This window comes from Mandrillus leucophaeus, unplaced genomic scaffold (genome assembly GCF_000951045.1).
Source record: "Mandrillus leucophaeus isolate KB7577 unplaced genomic scaffold, Mleu.le_1.0 Scaffold550, whole genome shotgun sequence".
NCBI classification, from domain to species: domain Eukaryota; kingdom Metazoa; phylum Chordata; class Mammalia; order Primates; family Cercopithecidae; genus Mandrillus; species Mandrillus leucophaeus.
In genome coordinates, this window is record NW_012105920.1 from 434,793 (window position 1) to 450,520 (window position 15,728).

A 15,728-nucleotide genomic window follows, 5' to 3' on the forward strand; every position below is an offset into this window, starting at 1 on the left:
GAGGCTGAGGCAGGAGAATTGCTTGAACCAAGGAGGTGGAGGTTGCAGTGAGCTGAGATCGCACCACTGCGCTCCAGCCTGGGTGACAGAGGGAGACTCCATCTGAAAAAAAAAAAAAAAGAAAAAAAGAAAGAAAATTGACACATTCTAACTTGAAATGGAAAGAATCATTCTGACTGCTGTCTTGAGAAAAGAGTATGAAGGGGAAGGATGGTCACAGGGAGACTAGCAGGGACTCTATTTCAGTCATCCATTAAGATGGGACAGTGGCCCAGACCATGGTGGCAGTAGAGAAGATGGCAAAAACTGATCTGATTCTGGATATAGGCCGAAGGTAGAGCCAACAGATTTCCTGAGCAATTGGGTATAGTCTGACAGAAAGAAAGAGGTCGAGGATGACTCCAGGGTTTTTTGTTCTGAAGCATCTGAAGAATGGAATTGAGATGGGGAATGCTATGGATGGAGAGAATGGGGGAATAGAAGATAAGGAGTTTAATTTCATTTTGGATGTGAATTTTAAGATGCCTATTAGACATCCAAATAAAGATGTCAAGTAGTCAGTGGGATGTACCAGTCTGGATTTCAGGGGAGAGGTCTGGACTGGAGATATAAATTGGAATCATCTGCACACGGACATGGTTGAAAGTCTTGAGACTGGATGAGACCACCAAGGTAAGGGGTATAGATGAAGAAGAGAAAACCAAGAACCAAGTCCCAGGTGCTGTATCCTTAAGAAGGCAGGGAGGAGGGAAGAGCCAGCAAGGGAGATAGAGAAGTGACCAGTGTGGGGTAGGAGGGAAATTAAGAGAAAATAGGGTCCTAGAAGCCAAGAGAACCAATTGTGTCAGAGAAGAAAGGGGGCCCAACTGGCTCGAATTATGCCCAAAGACCAAATATGATGACAGCTAAGGACTGTTCCTTGAACTTAGTCAATGCTGGCAACCTTGACAACATCAGTTTTACTAGAGTAGCAAGGACAAGAGCCTGGCTGGAGTGGCTTTCAAAGAGAGTGCATATCACCTATTCTTCTGAGAAGTTTTATTGCAAAGAAAAGCAGAGAAATGGTAGGTAGTGGCAGAGGAAGTGGTTAGGAGAAGGTATTATTATTGTGATCCATTTTACAGATGAGGAAAATTAGGCTTAAAAAAACCCTAATTTTCTGCAGCACTTTGGGAGGGCAAGGCAGAATTGCTTGAGCCCAGGAATTCCAGACCAGCCCGAGAAACATGGCGAAACCCTGTCTCTACAAAAAATATCCAGGCATGGTGGTGCATGCCTGTAGTCCTAGCTACTAGGGAAACTGAGGTGGGAGGATTGCTTGACTCGGGAGGTCAAGGCTGCAGTGAGCTGTGATCGCACCGCTGCACTCCAGCCTGGGTGACAGAACAAGACCTTGTCTTGAAAAAAAAAAAGTCAGGGAATTTGCTTAGGTTCATTCAGATAGCAAGTTGTGATTTCAGCTCAGAATCTAGAACTTGAGCTCTTACTTTTTTTTTTTTTTTAACCAATTCCCTATTGATGGAACTAAGTTTTTCTCAAATTTTTCTATTATATTGATTTTACTTCTATTGTTTAAAATGTCAGTTATAAAGTAGATGAATATTCTTTTTTTTTTTTTTTTTATGTTGGCTAGGCTAGTCTCAAACTCCTGACCTCAGGTAATCTGCCCACCTCGGTCTCACAAAGTGTTTGAGCCACTTCTCTTGGCCCAGATGAATATTCTTACAGGTAAGCCTATAATCACATTTCTGATTATTTCCTTAAGATGAATTTCTGGGCGTAGACAACCTGGGTCAAACGGTATGCACATGTGTACAGCTTTGGATGCCTCTTGCCAACGCTCTACGGAAAGGTTGTAGTCGTTCCCACTTTTGTCAGCAACACAGGAGAAGGTCCATTTCCTGCATCATTACCAACACTGGGTCTTATCTTTCTCTCCCAACCGCCTCCCACTGCATAGTGAGAATGATACCATTTTATTTTCCATATGTATGATTACCAGTTAGATTTGACCATGTGGTACAGGTCTATCTCCCAGCCACCCCTTTGGCTTCTGCTGGTGTTTATCACTCTCAGACTTGATCGCCTTCACCTGACCCCTCTCATCAGGAATATTCATCTCTTGCTGCAGTAGACCCAGTTTAGAAGGTAAACTGCACAGAACTAGGTTGAATTTTAAAATAACAGTAATTTTAGGGTAAGAAATTAGATCTTGGGTGATTTTTCTATCTGAGAGACTGTGGAAGAGCTAAGATTTTAGAAAAGCTAGGGGCAATATAGGAAGGTGTGATCATTAGACCTTCTGTGTGACTCTCCATGTAGCTATGACCTAAGAGTGTCTCGTTCCGAAGAATCCCCCAGAGTGTGCATTGAAAGGGGAGGGAGGTCCCTTCATAAAATATACTTCCAGGGCCATAATTTTCAATTTAGCGACTGTTGGAGGGCTTTCTTGTTCTTCCTTTGCTCCTCAACCTAGCCCTGTCTGGGAGCACAGATGATAAACTGACCCCAGTACATCTGAAAGAAGCATAGATATTTTTCTTTTCTTTTTTTTTTTTTTTTTTGAGATGGAGTCTCACTCTGTTGCCCAGGCTGGAGTGCAGCAGTGCGATCCCGGCTCACTGCAACCTCCGCCTCCTGGGTTCAAGTGATTCTCGTGCCTCAGCCTGGGACTGAGGCTGGGACTCATCCCTGTAGCTGGGACTACAGGCATGTGCCACCACACCCGGCTACTTTTTGTATTTTTAGTAGAGATGGGGTTTCACCATGTTAGCCAGGCTGGTCTCGAACTCCTGACCTCAAGCAATCCACCCGCCTTGGCCTCCTAAAGTGCTGGCATTACAGGCATGAACCATTGCGCCCAGCCAGATATTTCTTTTCTTTTCTTTCTTTCTTTCTTTTTTTTTTTTTTTGTTTGAGATGGAGTTTCACTCCTATTGCCCAGGCTGGAGTGCCATGGTGTGATCTCAGCTCACCGCAGTCTCTGCCTCGCAGGTTCAAGCGATTCTCCTGCCTCAGCCTTCCAAGTAGCTGGGATTATGGGCACCCACTACCACATCTGACTAATTTTTGTATTTTTAGTAGAGACGGGGTTTCTCCATGTTGGTCAGGCTGGTCTTGAACTCCCAACCTCAGGTAATCTGCCCGCCTCGGCCTCCCGAAGTGTTGTGATTACAGGCATGAGCCACTGCGCCTAGCCAGATATTTCTTTATACCAGTAATACATAGTTGTTGTAAAAAGATTAGGAAATAGGCCAGTACAGTGGGGCATGTCTGTAGTCCCAGTTATGCAGGAGGATTGCTTGAGCCCAGGAGTTCAAGGCCAGCGTGGGCAACATAGAGATAACCCCTCTCCACTCCCCCATCTCCATCGCAAAAAAAAAAAAAGATTAGGAGGCTGGGTGCAGTGGCTCACACCTGTAATCCCAGCACTTTGGGAGACTGAGGCAGGCAGATCACCTGAGGTCGGGAGTTTGAGACCAGCCCGACCAACATGGAGAAACCCCGTCTCTACTAAAAATAGAAAATTAGCCAGGCATGGTGGCACATGTCTGTAATCCCAGCTACTCGGGAGGCTGAGGCAGAAGAATCACTTGATCCTGGGAGGCAGAGGTTGCAGTGAGCTGAGATCACACCATTGCACTCTAGCCTGGGCAACAAGAGTGAACCTCCATCTCAAAAAAAAGAAAAAAAAAAATTAGGAAGTAATGACAGCAGAAAGAACAATAATTAAACCAACAGAAATTCCTTCCATTGCTCTCTCAGATAATTGTTACTTACATTTTGCCAATTTTGGTTTTCAGATCTTTTCATTAAATGTTTTGTATAATAAATTTACATAATCTATTCTTTTCCAGTAATAAATCTTGAATGTCTTTCTAACTTTCCAGTTGTCAATAAATGTTAATCTACATTGTCATTTTTTTAAAAACAACTTTTGTAGAGACAGGGTCTTGCTATGCTGCCCAGGCTGGTCTTGAACTCCAGCCTCAGGTGATCCTCCCTCCTTGGCCTCCTAAAGTGCTGGGATTACAGGCATGAGCCACTCTGCCCAGCTTACACTGTCATTTTTAATGAGTTAATTTTTATTGAATTTCATTATATGGATCATTTTAAGTAATTTAGTGAATCTCTAATTTGTGGACTTTTATTTCTTAGTTTTTTACTACAATAAGCAAGAGTGATAATATTGAGGCTAGGTTCAGTAGTTCATGCTTATAATCCCAACACTTTGGGAGGCCAAGGCAGGAGGATTGCTTGAGCTCAGGAGTTTGAGCCCAGCCTGGGCAATGTACTGAGACCCCGTATTTACAAAAAATTTTTAAATTAGCCTTGTGTGGTGGTGTACACCTGTAGTCTCAGCTACTCAGGAGGCTGAGGTGGGAGGATCGCTTGAGCCCAGGAGGTCAAGTCTGCAGTGAGCCATGATCATGCCATTGGATTCCACCTTGATGACACAGTGAGACCCTGCCTCAAAAAAAAAAAGAGTGCCAATATTGTACATACATATTTGTCCACTTGTCCAGTATTCCTCTAGGATAAATCCTAAAAAGTAGGGTTACTAGCTCAAAGAGCGTGCACATTTTTAGAGTTTCTGAGATGAACTCCTAATGATCCAAACATTTCCTGAACTACTTTATCTCCACAACAGAGTTCTAGTTATAGGTTTTCACTCAATGATGTTCTTGCTGAAATGAGCAAGGAAGAAGTCACAGATTCTCTTTGGGAAAATGATTAGTTCCGCAAGCAAGGATATTATTTGAGAAAGATAAATTGAAAACAACAGATGAATGGAAGGTGAGGAGTTTAACATCTAGAACGCAAAGAAGCAGATCTGTATGCAAGTGAGAACCTGAGCTTCCAGAAGCTTCCATGTGACTTGGCCTCTGCTTAATAGCAGCAGCAATCCTAGGACTCTTGTTTAAACTCTGTCTACACTCTCACCATCCTGTCTGATGGAAGAAATGACAGAACTGGAAGAAGAGACATCGTAGAGATGGATGTGTGCCCGACTCAGACAAGCACTTAGTGTCTTGTTAAGAAGACCGAAAACATAAACAGGAGAAGAATCCTCTGTAGCAACATCAACAACCATCTTCACATTAGCCCTTGGTCTCTTAAGCCAACAGGCCTAAAATCGAGCTCATTGTTCTTTCCCATGGACCCTTGTTCCTATCATCCCTATCTTCAATTAGTGGCATCGCCGTTACTTAGCAAGCCTAAGCAAGAAACCTATGACTTCTCCTTCTCCTTTAACTCCAACATCGAAGGAGCCAATTATTTGCGTGTATCCTATCCTCAGTGTCTTTCCTTTCCATTCTCCTTATAACCCTGGATGGAGCCTCCATTGTCTTTTGCCTGAGAGAAGGTGGCGATCTCCAGAATGTGTCTATGGAGGTTTCAAAACCTTCTGATGGCTCCATCGTCTGCAGCTGATGCTTCCATTCCTTAGTAAGGCAGTGAAAGCTTTTCCAAAATCTGACCCTAGCCTTGCTTTTCAGCTTCATCCCCGCTACTTCCCTTCTTGTCCTCCAGATACTTGGACTTCTCCAGCGGTCGCCTCCCTGTGCTTTTGTTCTGGTGGTTTTTTTCCCCACTGACCTCTCTTTCTCCTCCCTTTCCCAGCCTGCTGAACTCCTTCTCATCCTCAAAGGCCAATGCAAATATTTAATTCTCTGCAGCTTTCTCCAGACAGAATCAATCATCCTCTCTACTGTGTTCCCATAGCATTTTGCCTAACTGCTAGAGAAGCATTCAGTAGGTATCAGATGCCTCCTGATAGACTGGGATTTCACTGAGGACATGGAATGTGTCTCATTCATCTTGGATACCGAGGGCGTAGCCGAATTCCAGGCATATAGGAGGGGCTTAGTAAATATTGGTTGAATTGGATTAAGTCAGAAATAGATCCAGGTCACTGACTCTTACGCAATGTCTTTTTTTTTTTTTTTTTTTTTTTTGACAGAGCCTTGCTTTGTTGCCTAGGCTGGAGAGCAGTGGCACATTCTCAGCTCACTGTAGCCCCTGCCTCCCAGGTTCAAGCTATTCTCATGCCTCAGTCTCCTGGGTCACTGGGATTACAGGTGCACACCACCACACCTGGCTAATTTTTGTATTTTTAGTAGAGACGTGGTTTCACCACGTTGGCCAGGCTGGTCTTGAACTCCTGACTTCGGGTGATCTGCCCGCTTCAACCTCCCAAAATGCTGGGATTACAGGCGTGAGCCACTACGCCCAGTCCCAGTGTCTTTTATATTATCCCAAAGTGAATACTTGCACAGCAAGGGGGCCATTACCAGAAGGCAGAATGGACCAACCTCCCACACTTCCTTTCTGTTACCCATGGAAATTAATTCTTTTGTGTATGATATTGTCTCTAGTTACATTACAAAAATCCCTTCTGAGCATTCTAGGGATTAAAAAAAAAATACAAATATCCCTTGGAGGGATTAAGACTTTAAGGCATTATCATCAAGGTTAACTCTACTAAAATTTTTGTGCTGAAAATGAACTTAGAAGTTGTTACTCCTAGGCTGGGCGGAGTGGCTCACACCTGTAATCCCAGCACTTTGGGAGGCTGAGGCGGGCAGATCACTTGAGGTCAGGAGTTTGAGACCAGCCTGGCCAGCATGGTGAAACCCCGTCTCTACTAAAAATACAAAAAAAATTGCTAAGCATGGTGGCCCACGCCCATAATCCCAGCTACTCGGGAGGCTGAGGCAGGAGAATCACTTAAACCCAGGAGGCAGAGGTTGCAGTGAGCCAAGATTGTGCCATTGCACTCCAGCCTGGGCAACAGAGAGAGACTCCATCTCAAAAAAAAGAAAATAGTTGTTTCTAAAGAAACAACTAACCTACAGGGGCTACCTGCAGAAGGAGTGGGCATCAGGTATGTTAACAGGAGCACTGAGAGGAAACAGTTGCAGAGCAGGGCTGGGGGATGTGGGTGGTAAGGGCCAGTTCTGCGTGAGGTACCATGGAGGGAGATATGGGGTAGTGTGAGTGCCTGGATGCCTGGTGAGGGGATGTGCGGGCAGGGAGGGAATTACATCGTGGGAGAGGGGAGGAGCAAGGACAAATTCTTCCTACTTCCCAATTCGGTCAAATGTCTTCCCTGTGTAGAGTGATGATTCTTAGTGAAGATCCTGACTTCCAAACACCTCTGGTAGATCTCCTTTTTTGCTAGAGTGCCAGAAAATTCTTAGGTAATTTTCCAATTTTAATTCATTTTCATCTTAAAAATAAATACATGCCTCATGGTATTTTTAAGAGGGGTGGGTGTTTGATGAAATAAAATGAGTGACAACAGGGTGTCACAACTCCAGAAAGGTTTCGTATCGCTGGTTTAGAGATTCCCAGTGAGTAGGAGTTTGATGAACTGAAAAATGAAATGGCTTCCAAATCACTCTGCCCTACTATGCTGATTTGAAACACATAACCTGCCTACACTGCTGAAAAGCTCCCAGCCCTGGGGTGAATGAACCCTGCAAAGCTACTACTTGGCACTCACCCAGCAGTTTGCAAAAGGCAGTGAAAGGAAATGTTCACAGTCAATTGATAGCAGCAGGACCCTTGGGGAGCTAGAGTGAGGGATGGGACCAGCCAAGGCCATTTGGACGGGCATCCAGGTTACCACACAAAAGCCTTCCTGGGAACTCTCAGGACAATGACGGTTTGGAGCCCTGGCTTCACGTTTCACTTTAAAAGAGGCCACTACCTAAGTGGGTTGAGATGCTCCTTTCTGGCTCTCTCTAGTCAAAGGTTCATACTGCCCAGGAGAAGAGTGAAAAGGGAAAATCAGCCTTATTAGCATGTATTTATTTGGGGGCTTGACTCTGAGGCCGCATTTGGTGGCGCCTTTCAGGACTGGAAGAGGCTAGAAGATTCCTTCTATATTTGAAAGCAATTCATGACTTAATTTCACATTTTTAAGCTCTGGATTATGTAGGGTGCTTATATATTCAATTATTACCTTGGATTAAGATTTCAAATTGTGATCTTCCTATTTCCCAAAGAAGAGAGCTTGAGGAGTTCATCAGGCCAGGATTCTTCTTCCTTTGAGAGACAACCAAGCAGATGGTGCTGCTAATATGCAGACACCTGCACAGATGCCCTGTTGAGGCCCAAACGACAGCTGTGGCTTTTCTGCATACCCAAGGAGAAACTTACCTTTCCCTCTCTGATTTTTCCTCTTTTAAAATTCTGTATAGCTACTAATGGAGGGGATAAGGATAATGCAAGGCAGGGCTTTTAAAACACTTTTAAAGCAATGAAACCCTCTTTCAATTGAAATCTGTGCCTAACTTCAGTATGTAAAACCAAAAAGGAAGTCCAGGTGTAGTAGCTCATGCCTGTAATCCTAGCGCTTTGGGACGCGGAGGTGGGATGATTTCTTAAGGCTAGGAGTTCAAGACCAACCTGGACAATATAGCAAGACTCTGTCTCCACAAAAAATACAAAAATTAGCTGGGTGTCGTGGTGCACACACCTGTAGTCCCAGCTACTCAGGAAGCTGAGCCAGGAGGATCTCTTGTTTTTTGAGATGGAATCTCACTCTTTTGCCCAGGCTGGAATGCAGAGATGCGATCTCGGCTCACTGTAACCTCCGCCTCCCAGGTTCAAGCAATTCTCCTGCCTCAGCCTCTCAAGTAGCTGGGATTACAGACATGCGCTACCACGCTCAGCCAATTTTTCTATTTTTAGTAGAGATGGGGTTTCACCATGTTGCCAGGCTGGTCTCGAACTCCTGACTTCAAATGATCTGCCCACCTTGGCCTCCCAAAGTGCTGGGATTACAGAGGATCTCTTTTTTTTTTTATTTTTTGAGACGGAGTCTTGCTCTGTCGCCCAGGCTGGAGTGCAGTGGCGCAATCTCGGCTCACTGCAAGCTCCACCTCCCAGGTTCATGCCATTCTCCTGCTCAGCCTCCTGAGCACCCAGGATTACGGGCACCCACCACCACGCCCAGCTAATTTTTTTGTATTTTAGTAGAGACAGGGTTTTACCGTGTTAGCCAGGATTGTCTCGATCTCCTGACCTCGTGATCTGCCCACCTCGGCCTCCCAAAGTGCTGGGATTACAGGCACGAGCCACCGCGCCCAGCCCTGGAGGATCTCTTAAGCCCAGGAGTTTGAGGCTGCAGTGAGCTATGATCATGCCACTGCACTCCAGCCTGAGCAACAGAGCAAGACCTCATCTCAAAAAAAAAAAAAAAAAACAAGTAGGCGCCTGGGTGCAGTGGCTCACGCCTGTAGTTCCAGCACTTTAGGAGGCCAAACTGGGCAGTTCACTTGAGGCCAGGAGTTCAAGACCAGCCTCGCCACATGGTAAAACCCCATCTCTACTAAAATTACAAAAATTAGCCAGGCATTATGGCACACACCTGTAATCCCAGCCACTCCGGAGGCTGAGGCAAAAGAATCGCTTGAACCTGGGAGGTGGAGGTTGCAGGAGCCAAGATCGCACCACTGCACTCCAGGATGGGTGACAGAGCAAGACACTGTCTGAGAAAAAAAAAAAAAAGAAAAGAAAAAAAGTAGTGGTTCTTTGGTTAAACTGGGATGGGGACCTGGAGTCTTGACCTCCTTGCTTCCGGCCCCTGGGAAGCAAATCTGACATAAATTCCAGAATGCTGCCATCATCCCAATCAGAATTTCTCAATCTCCAAGGGAAATTTTGTCATCTGGCACTTCAATGGCTGTTTTAAAATGTTACAAAAGATTTGGCAAGATCCCAACGGGAGGGACAAGCACCTACATCTGGGCTTGGAAGCCAACAGTGTGATATGAGGGAGTCTAAGTGGCCACTGCCAGCTCCGCTGTGGGGACTGCCAGCCTCCCATCCTGCTTGCTGTCTACATCACATAATGTGCCTGGTTGAGAAAAGGCCTTAGGAAGAGCCAGAGAGTGCCAGAGAACGGAAAGAGTGTGACACATGCCTCGCTGAGGTCGAACAGCGCGTCAGCCTTACTTTCCCAGCTGACTAAGGACGCCTCCCAACAAGCTGCTTGCCTGCTGAAGCCTGTCTTGAAAACTGAGAGTAGATGGCCGTGACTACCCAGAGTTTTCTCCCCAGCAGTTAACGAACACACAGCAGACGCATTCATGCAATACCTTGGAATCATCCCAGAAGCTCCAGGTCAGGTCTCCTTGTCTGAACGCCCCTACCTAGCTGGGCCACACAAGCAGTTTCCACGCTGAGTCCACTAAGTAATCCAAAACAATTGTTCCTTGGGATTTTTCTGAAAAAGAGATAGAAAGGGCTCTGCCTCAGTGAGCAGAGGGAGCTGCTTCAGTATTGGAAACAAAGATAACTGAAATGCATTCTTTGGAATCTGATAAACCCTCTTCCCAAGACAAGAAAGGCATTAAGTCAGACCTGAGCTTTGGGGCTCATTTCAGGTATGTGCTGGCTTTAGCAACTGAGGAAAAGCCATTATCCCTGTCTTCTTAATTTCCCACAGCAATCAGCCCTAGTAGGTTCACCATGTTCTCTGTGCAGTTTGAGACAAACTCACTAAACGTCCTGTTCTCTGAAAAACGATCCATCCAAGAGGGCACAGGCCAAGAGTGTTTCTCCTTTTGGTATCAGGGACAGGTTGTGATGCTGCTGTGATTAAAGACATGAGTTCCTCAGGTGAGGGGGCAGCCCGTCTACAGTCCTGGTGGGGAGGGCTGCACTTAGCGTAGGAGCTGGCTATTTCACTGCCCCCACCCCATCTTCATTGCTTGTAGGCATCCAGAGCTCTATGGTGTGACATATATCCTGGAATAGTTCCAACATCCCTGTTCCAGGACTTGCTAGATGCAGACCCACTTGTGATATGGTTGGAAAAGTCACTTTTCACCTGCTGTCCTAAGCTGCTAAGAAAAACGAATCATGTAGCCTAGATTTACATGTCTGCATTTTTCTGGTGATCATGAGTGACTGATTTGAGCAATAAGTATATGACTGAGAGGCCCCCGCCAGGCATTTGTGGAGTGGATTGCTGAAGCTTAGTTAGTTAAGCAATATGCCAGAAATTTGGAGATCATAAACTCTGACTTTTGCCACCCTGCTACATGCTCTTCAGCCAGTTATTTCTCCTATGTTCTGCCTTTATAAAATGGGGATAAGTTATCTTTGAGATTGTTTTAAGAAGAGACACTAATGAAAATGATTGCCAAGTGCCTCTCTAAAGAGAAAGTACAGTAGGCATAAGTGCTTTATGTGATGAAATTCAATCTTTCTTCCTCCCTTTGCAACCTGAACCATGGAATCAATAATGTTTTTCCAAGTGCAGTGTCCCCAGGACAAAATGTGAACCAGTTTCCTGAGCTCGGCAGCCCTCGGACGGGGAGGAGCCCCTGGCCTCTGGGGCTTGGCGTCCTGGGCTGTGGCTGGCTTTACGGCTGTAAATGCCCATCTTATCCTGGGATTCCAGCCAAGATGCCAGGGTTGCAAATTTCTCTAATTTCAGAGGAAGCTTTGTTTAGGGGTTGAGTCTTCACAATGGCTTTTGCCATCTATCTCCATTTTATTTTCTCTTTTATCGAGTACCTATTGTACCCCAGGCACTATGCTAACTGCATTCACCTACATTATCTTGTTTAATCCTCTGAGCGGCTCGGCAAGGGGGGTGTCATTACCATTCCTATTTTACCTCACGAAATAGACACTTGGGGGGAGTGAAACAAGTTAGCAACGTAACACAGAAGACAATGGGCAAGGCCAGGATTGCAACCCAAGCTCATCATTACTCTCCCATGCTTCCTTTCCCACAGTTGTCCTACATTCAGACACTTCCTATTTAAGAGAAAATCAAGCTGCAGTTTGAAAAAGCACTAACTAGAGAGTTCAAGGGAGTGGGGTCTTCTGCCCACACCTGTGGGGAAGATGCTGTAGGCATAGCTATTGGGTACTACCTGCCTTGGAGGATGAGGGTGAAGGGAATGGGGTCCTTCCTCTTTCACATGGTCCTGAAGACCAGTGCCCAGGCCTATGTGTTCTCAGAGCATTTCCTGCCCTGGATGCAGGGCATCCAGGCTATCACTGCTACAGCAGGGCCCCTAATGCACTGCCTTATAGCCAACATGACTGTCAGCTCATTTCAGCTCAATCATCCGGCCCTGTGAGAGACGCCCACATGCTGAAGAGCCTTTCTGCAGTTCTGCATTGAACTCTTCATGTGGTCTCATCTAGTAATGAGTGCGAGTGGTAAGTTCAAGAAACAGAGCAAGGGAGAGGACCCTTCTCGTGTAGTTCTTTTTTTTTTTTTTTTTTTTTTTTGAGATGGCATCTTGCTGTGTCACCCAGGTTGGAGTGCAGTGCAGTGGTGCAATCTCATCTCACTGCAACCTCTGCCTCCTGAATTCAAGGGATTCAGCCTCTCGAGTAGCTGTGACTACAGGCATGCGCCACCACACCTGGCTAATTTTTGTATGTTTAGTAGAGACGGGGTTTCACCATGTTGGCCAAGCTGGTCTCAAACTGCTGACCTCAAGTGATCCACCCGCCTTGGCCTCCCAAAGTGCCAGGATTACAGGCGTGAGCCACTGCGCCCAGCCATTGTAGTTCTTTATATAGAGAAAAAAGTACTGATGACTAGCTTGTATCAATGAGAACTGAGATGTAGAGCAAAGCGGAGCTGCTTATAGATTGACTGATTTTTTACCAAAATAAGGGAGGGTCCTTCCTGACAGTTTTGCTTGGGGATTGGGGGAGAGACTGCAGCTTGTTGCATAATATCTGTTTCCCTCTTAATTATAAAACTCCAAGTTTATATGGAGCAAAGTGTCCGGCTAACATCTACATTTCCAAGCGTTCCTGGCCACTGAGATATAAGGGAATATTATATGTAAAAATTTCAAGAAGTCTACTGAGAGCAAGCTGACTCAGAGGGCCAACGTTTTGTTGCTTCGCTTGTCCCTCTCCCTTTGTTCTGCTGCCTGGAATGCAGATGTGATGGCTGGCATGCCATTGCCCTTTTAAACCATGAGGTAGCCTTGGGGATGGAAGTCAGCACTAAGGATGGTGCTGCAGAAAGCTAGAAGCAGCTTGGGTTCCTGCTAACTTCATGGAGCCACCATTCCTGCCCAGGACTGAAGTCTCCTGGAATTCTTTTACATAAGAGGATAAACCCTGCTTTCTGTTGTATAAAATCTAACTTAATCCTAAGTGACAGATTCTGTTTGATAGAGGCAGCTGGAATTTCTAGCTAGTCAAGGTCACCTGAGCCCTGTCTGCTCTATCTACCTCCTAAAGGCACATACCTAAGTCTTCCGGATAGTCTGTGCACAAGTTACATGATCACCTGTAGAAGGGTAGGTGTGGAGGCTTTTTAGGTAATACTAAATTAATTCCTGAATTCTATTTTTTGTGGAACGTGTGTATATTGAACACCTACCACACACCAGGTACCACACTATACACACTCGGGTCTACGCTCAGGACACTTAAATAGAGTATTTGAATAGAGTGAGATGGCAATTTAAATAGAGTGAGATGGCTAGGTGCAGTGGCTCACACCTGTAATCCCAACACTTTGGAAGGCCAAGGCAGGCAGATTGCTTGAGGCCAGGAGTTTGAGACCATCCTGGGCAACACAGTGAGATCCCGTCTCTCCAAGAATTTTTTTTTTTTTTTGAGACGGAGTCTCACTCTGTTGCCCAGGCTGGAGTGCAGTGGCCGGATCTCGGCTCACTGCAAGCTCTGCCTCCTGGGTTTACGTCATTCTCCTGCCTCAGCCTCCCGAGTAGCTGGGACTACAGGCGCCCGCTACATCGCCTGGCTAGTTTTTTTGTATTTTTTAGTAGGGACGGGGTTTCACCGTGTTAGCCAGGATGGTCTCGATCTCCTGACCTCGTGATCCGCCTGCCTCAGCCTCCCAGAGTGCTGGGATTACAGGCTTTAGCCACCGCGCCTGGCCCCAAGAATTTTTTTTTTAAAAAAAAAGTTAGCCAGGTGCAGTGGCATGTGCCTGGGGTCCCAGCCACTTGGGAGGCTGAGGCAAGAGGATCACTGGAGCCCAGAAGTTCAGCGCTGCAGTGAACTATGATCACATCACTGTACTCCAGCTTGGGCAACGGAGTGAGACCCCATCTCTAAAACAAATAAACACAGTGAGCTGTGCACTGTGAGGAAGTGCTCTAACAGAGGAGTTCCCTAACCTAGTCTTGTAGAAGGCTTGCAAGAAAAAACTGGGGCCTGTAGGGCAAGTAGGAGCCAGTCAGACGTAAAGTAGCCAAATGAAGAGCTTTCTGTGGATGATATACAATCTTTTTTAATGGACTACAGTTGTCTTTCCAAACAGGCTATGACCCAGCAGCTGATTCTTGCTAAACTTGCAATGATCTTGCCATGATCAATACTGGTAGCCACTCCATTACCGTACCCACGGTTTAGAAGGTAGTTTGTATTTTTCCTTCTTTTCTTTTACCACAAACTTTACTCCCTCCTAGGGTCTGGAATAAGGAAAAAAAAAATGCGTGTAGATCAGGAAGTCTGATTATGTACCAAGAGAGATTTGGGGAAAATTCAGACTGGTTGTATCCAGATGGGTTTGCACAGTCAGTATGTGGTCCTAGGCCTTGGTCTTGGCAGAGAGGCAGTGCAGGGCAAGGGAATTTCCCCAGTGATCAGTGATCTCTAGGGAACCTGTTTGACTTTGTCACTCAAGGACCTTATCAGATCCAGGCAGCTCTAGGTCTGCTGCTTCTGCCCCAACCCAAGTTCTAAGTTTTTGTTTACATTCAAGATAAGACTGGCCAGGCGTGGTGGCTCACGCCTGTAATCCCAACACTTTGGGAGGCTGAGATGGGTGGATCACAAAGTGAGGAGATCAAGACCAGCCTGGTTAACACAGTGAAACCCCATATCTACTAAAATTACTAAAAATTAGCCGGGCATGGTGGCACATGCTACTCGGGAGGCTGAGGCAGGAGAATCGCTTGAACTTGGGAGGTGGAAGTTGCAGTGAGCCGAGATCACGCCACTGCACTCCAGCCTGGGCAACAGAATGAGACTCCGTCCCCCCGCCCCAAAAAAAAACCAAGATGAGACTGTATTTGATTATAAGTAACAGAAACCAACTAAAGCCAGCTCAAGCAAAAAAGGAAAAGTCAGAGGACAGGTAAGGATTTTCTTTTTGCATCCAGTGGCAGGAAAGCAGCAATGTCGAAGGAAGATATCAAAGTCATAAACTAGAAGGTATCAGGAGTCCCCAGTCCACATGATAATGAATAAATAGTGCTCGTGGCCAGGTGCAGTGGCTCACGCCTGTAATCTCAGCACTATGGGAGGCTGAGGCAGGTGGATCACCTGAGGTCGGGAGTTCAAGACCAGCCTGGTCAACATTGTGAAACTCCTTCTCTACTAAAAATACAAAATTAGCTAGGCGTGGTGGCGGGTGCCTGTAATCCCAGCTACTCGGGAGGCTGAGGCAGGAGAATCGCTTGAACCTGGGAGGTGGAGGTTGCAGTGAGCTGAGATTATGCCATTGCACTCCAGCCTGGGCAACAGAATGAGACTCTAGCTCCATAAATAAATACATCAATAAATAAATAGTGCTCGCTTTGGCAGCATATATACTAAAATTGGAACAATACAGAGAAGATTAGCATGGCCCCTGCATAAAAAAGGTTTTTTTGTGTTTTTTGTTTTGTTTTGTTTGAAACAGAGTCTTGCTTTGTCGCCAGGCTGGAGTGTAGTGGTGCGATCTCAGCTCACTGGAACCTCCGCCTCCTGGGTTC

General features: G+C 45.9%; 1 long non-coding RNA gene across 1 annotated transcript in view; it reads left to right on the forward strand.

The window, feature by feature from the left end:
• The window catches only part of LOC105552328, a 59,642-nt gene that overhangs the window by 32,757 nt on the left and 11,157 nt on the right, over nt 1–15,728 (forward strand). The window contains exon 2 of the long non-coding RNA XR_001007990.1: nt 12,093–12,195. This is a non-coding gene — a long non-coding RNA (uncharacterized LOC105552328). The remainder of the gene's footprint in view (nt 1–12,092; nt 12,196–15,728) is intronic.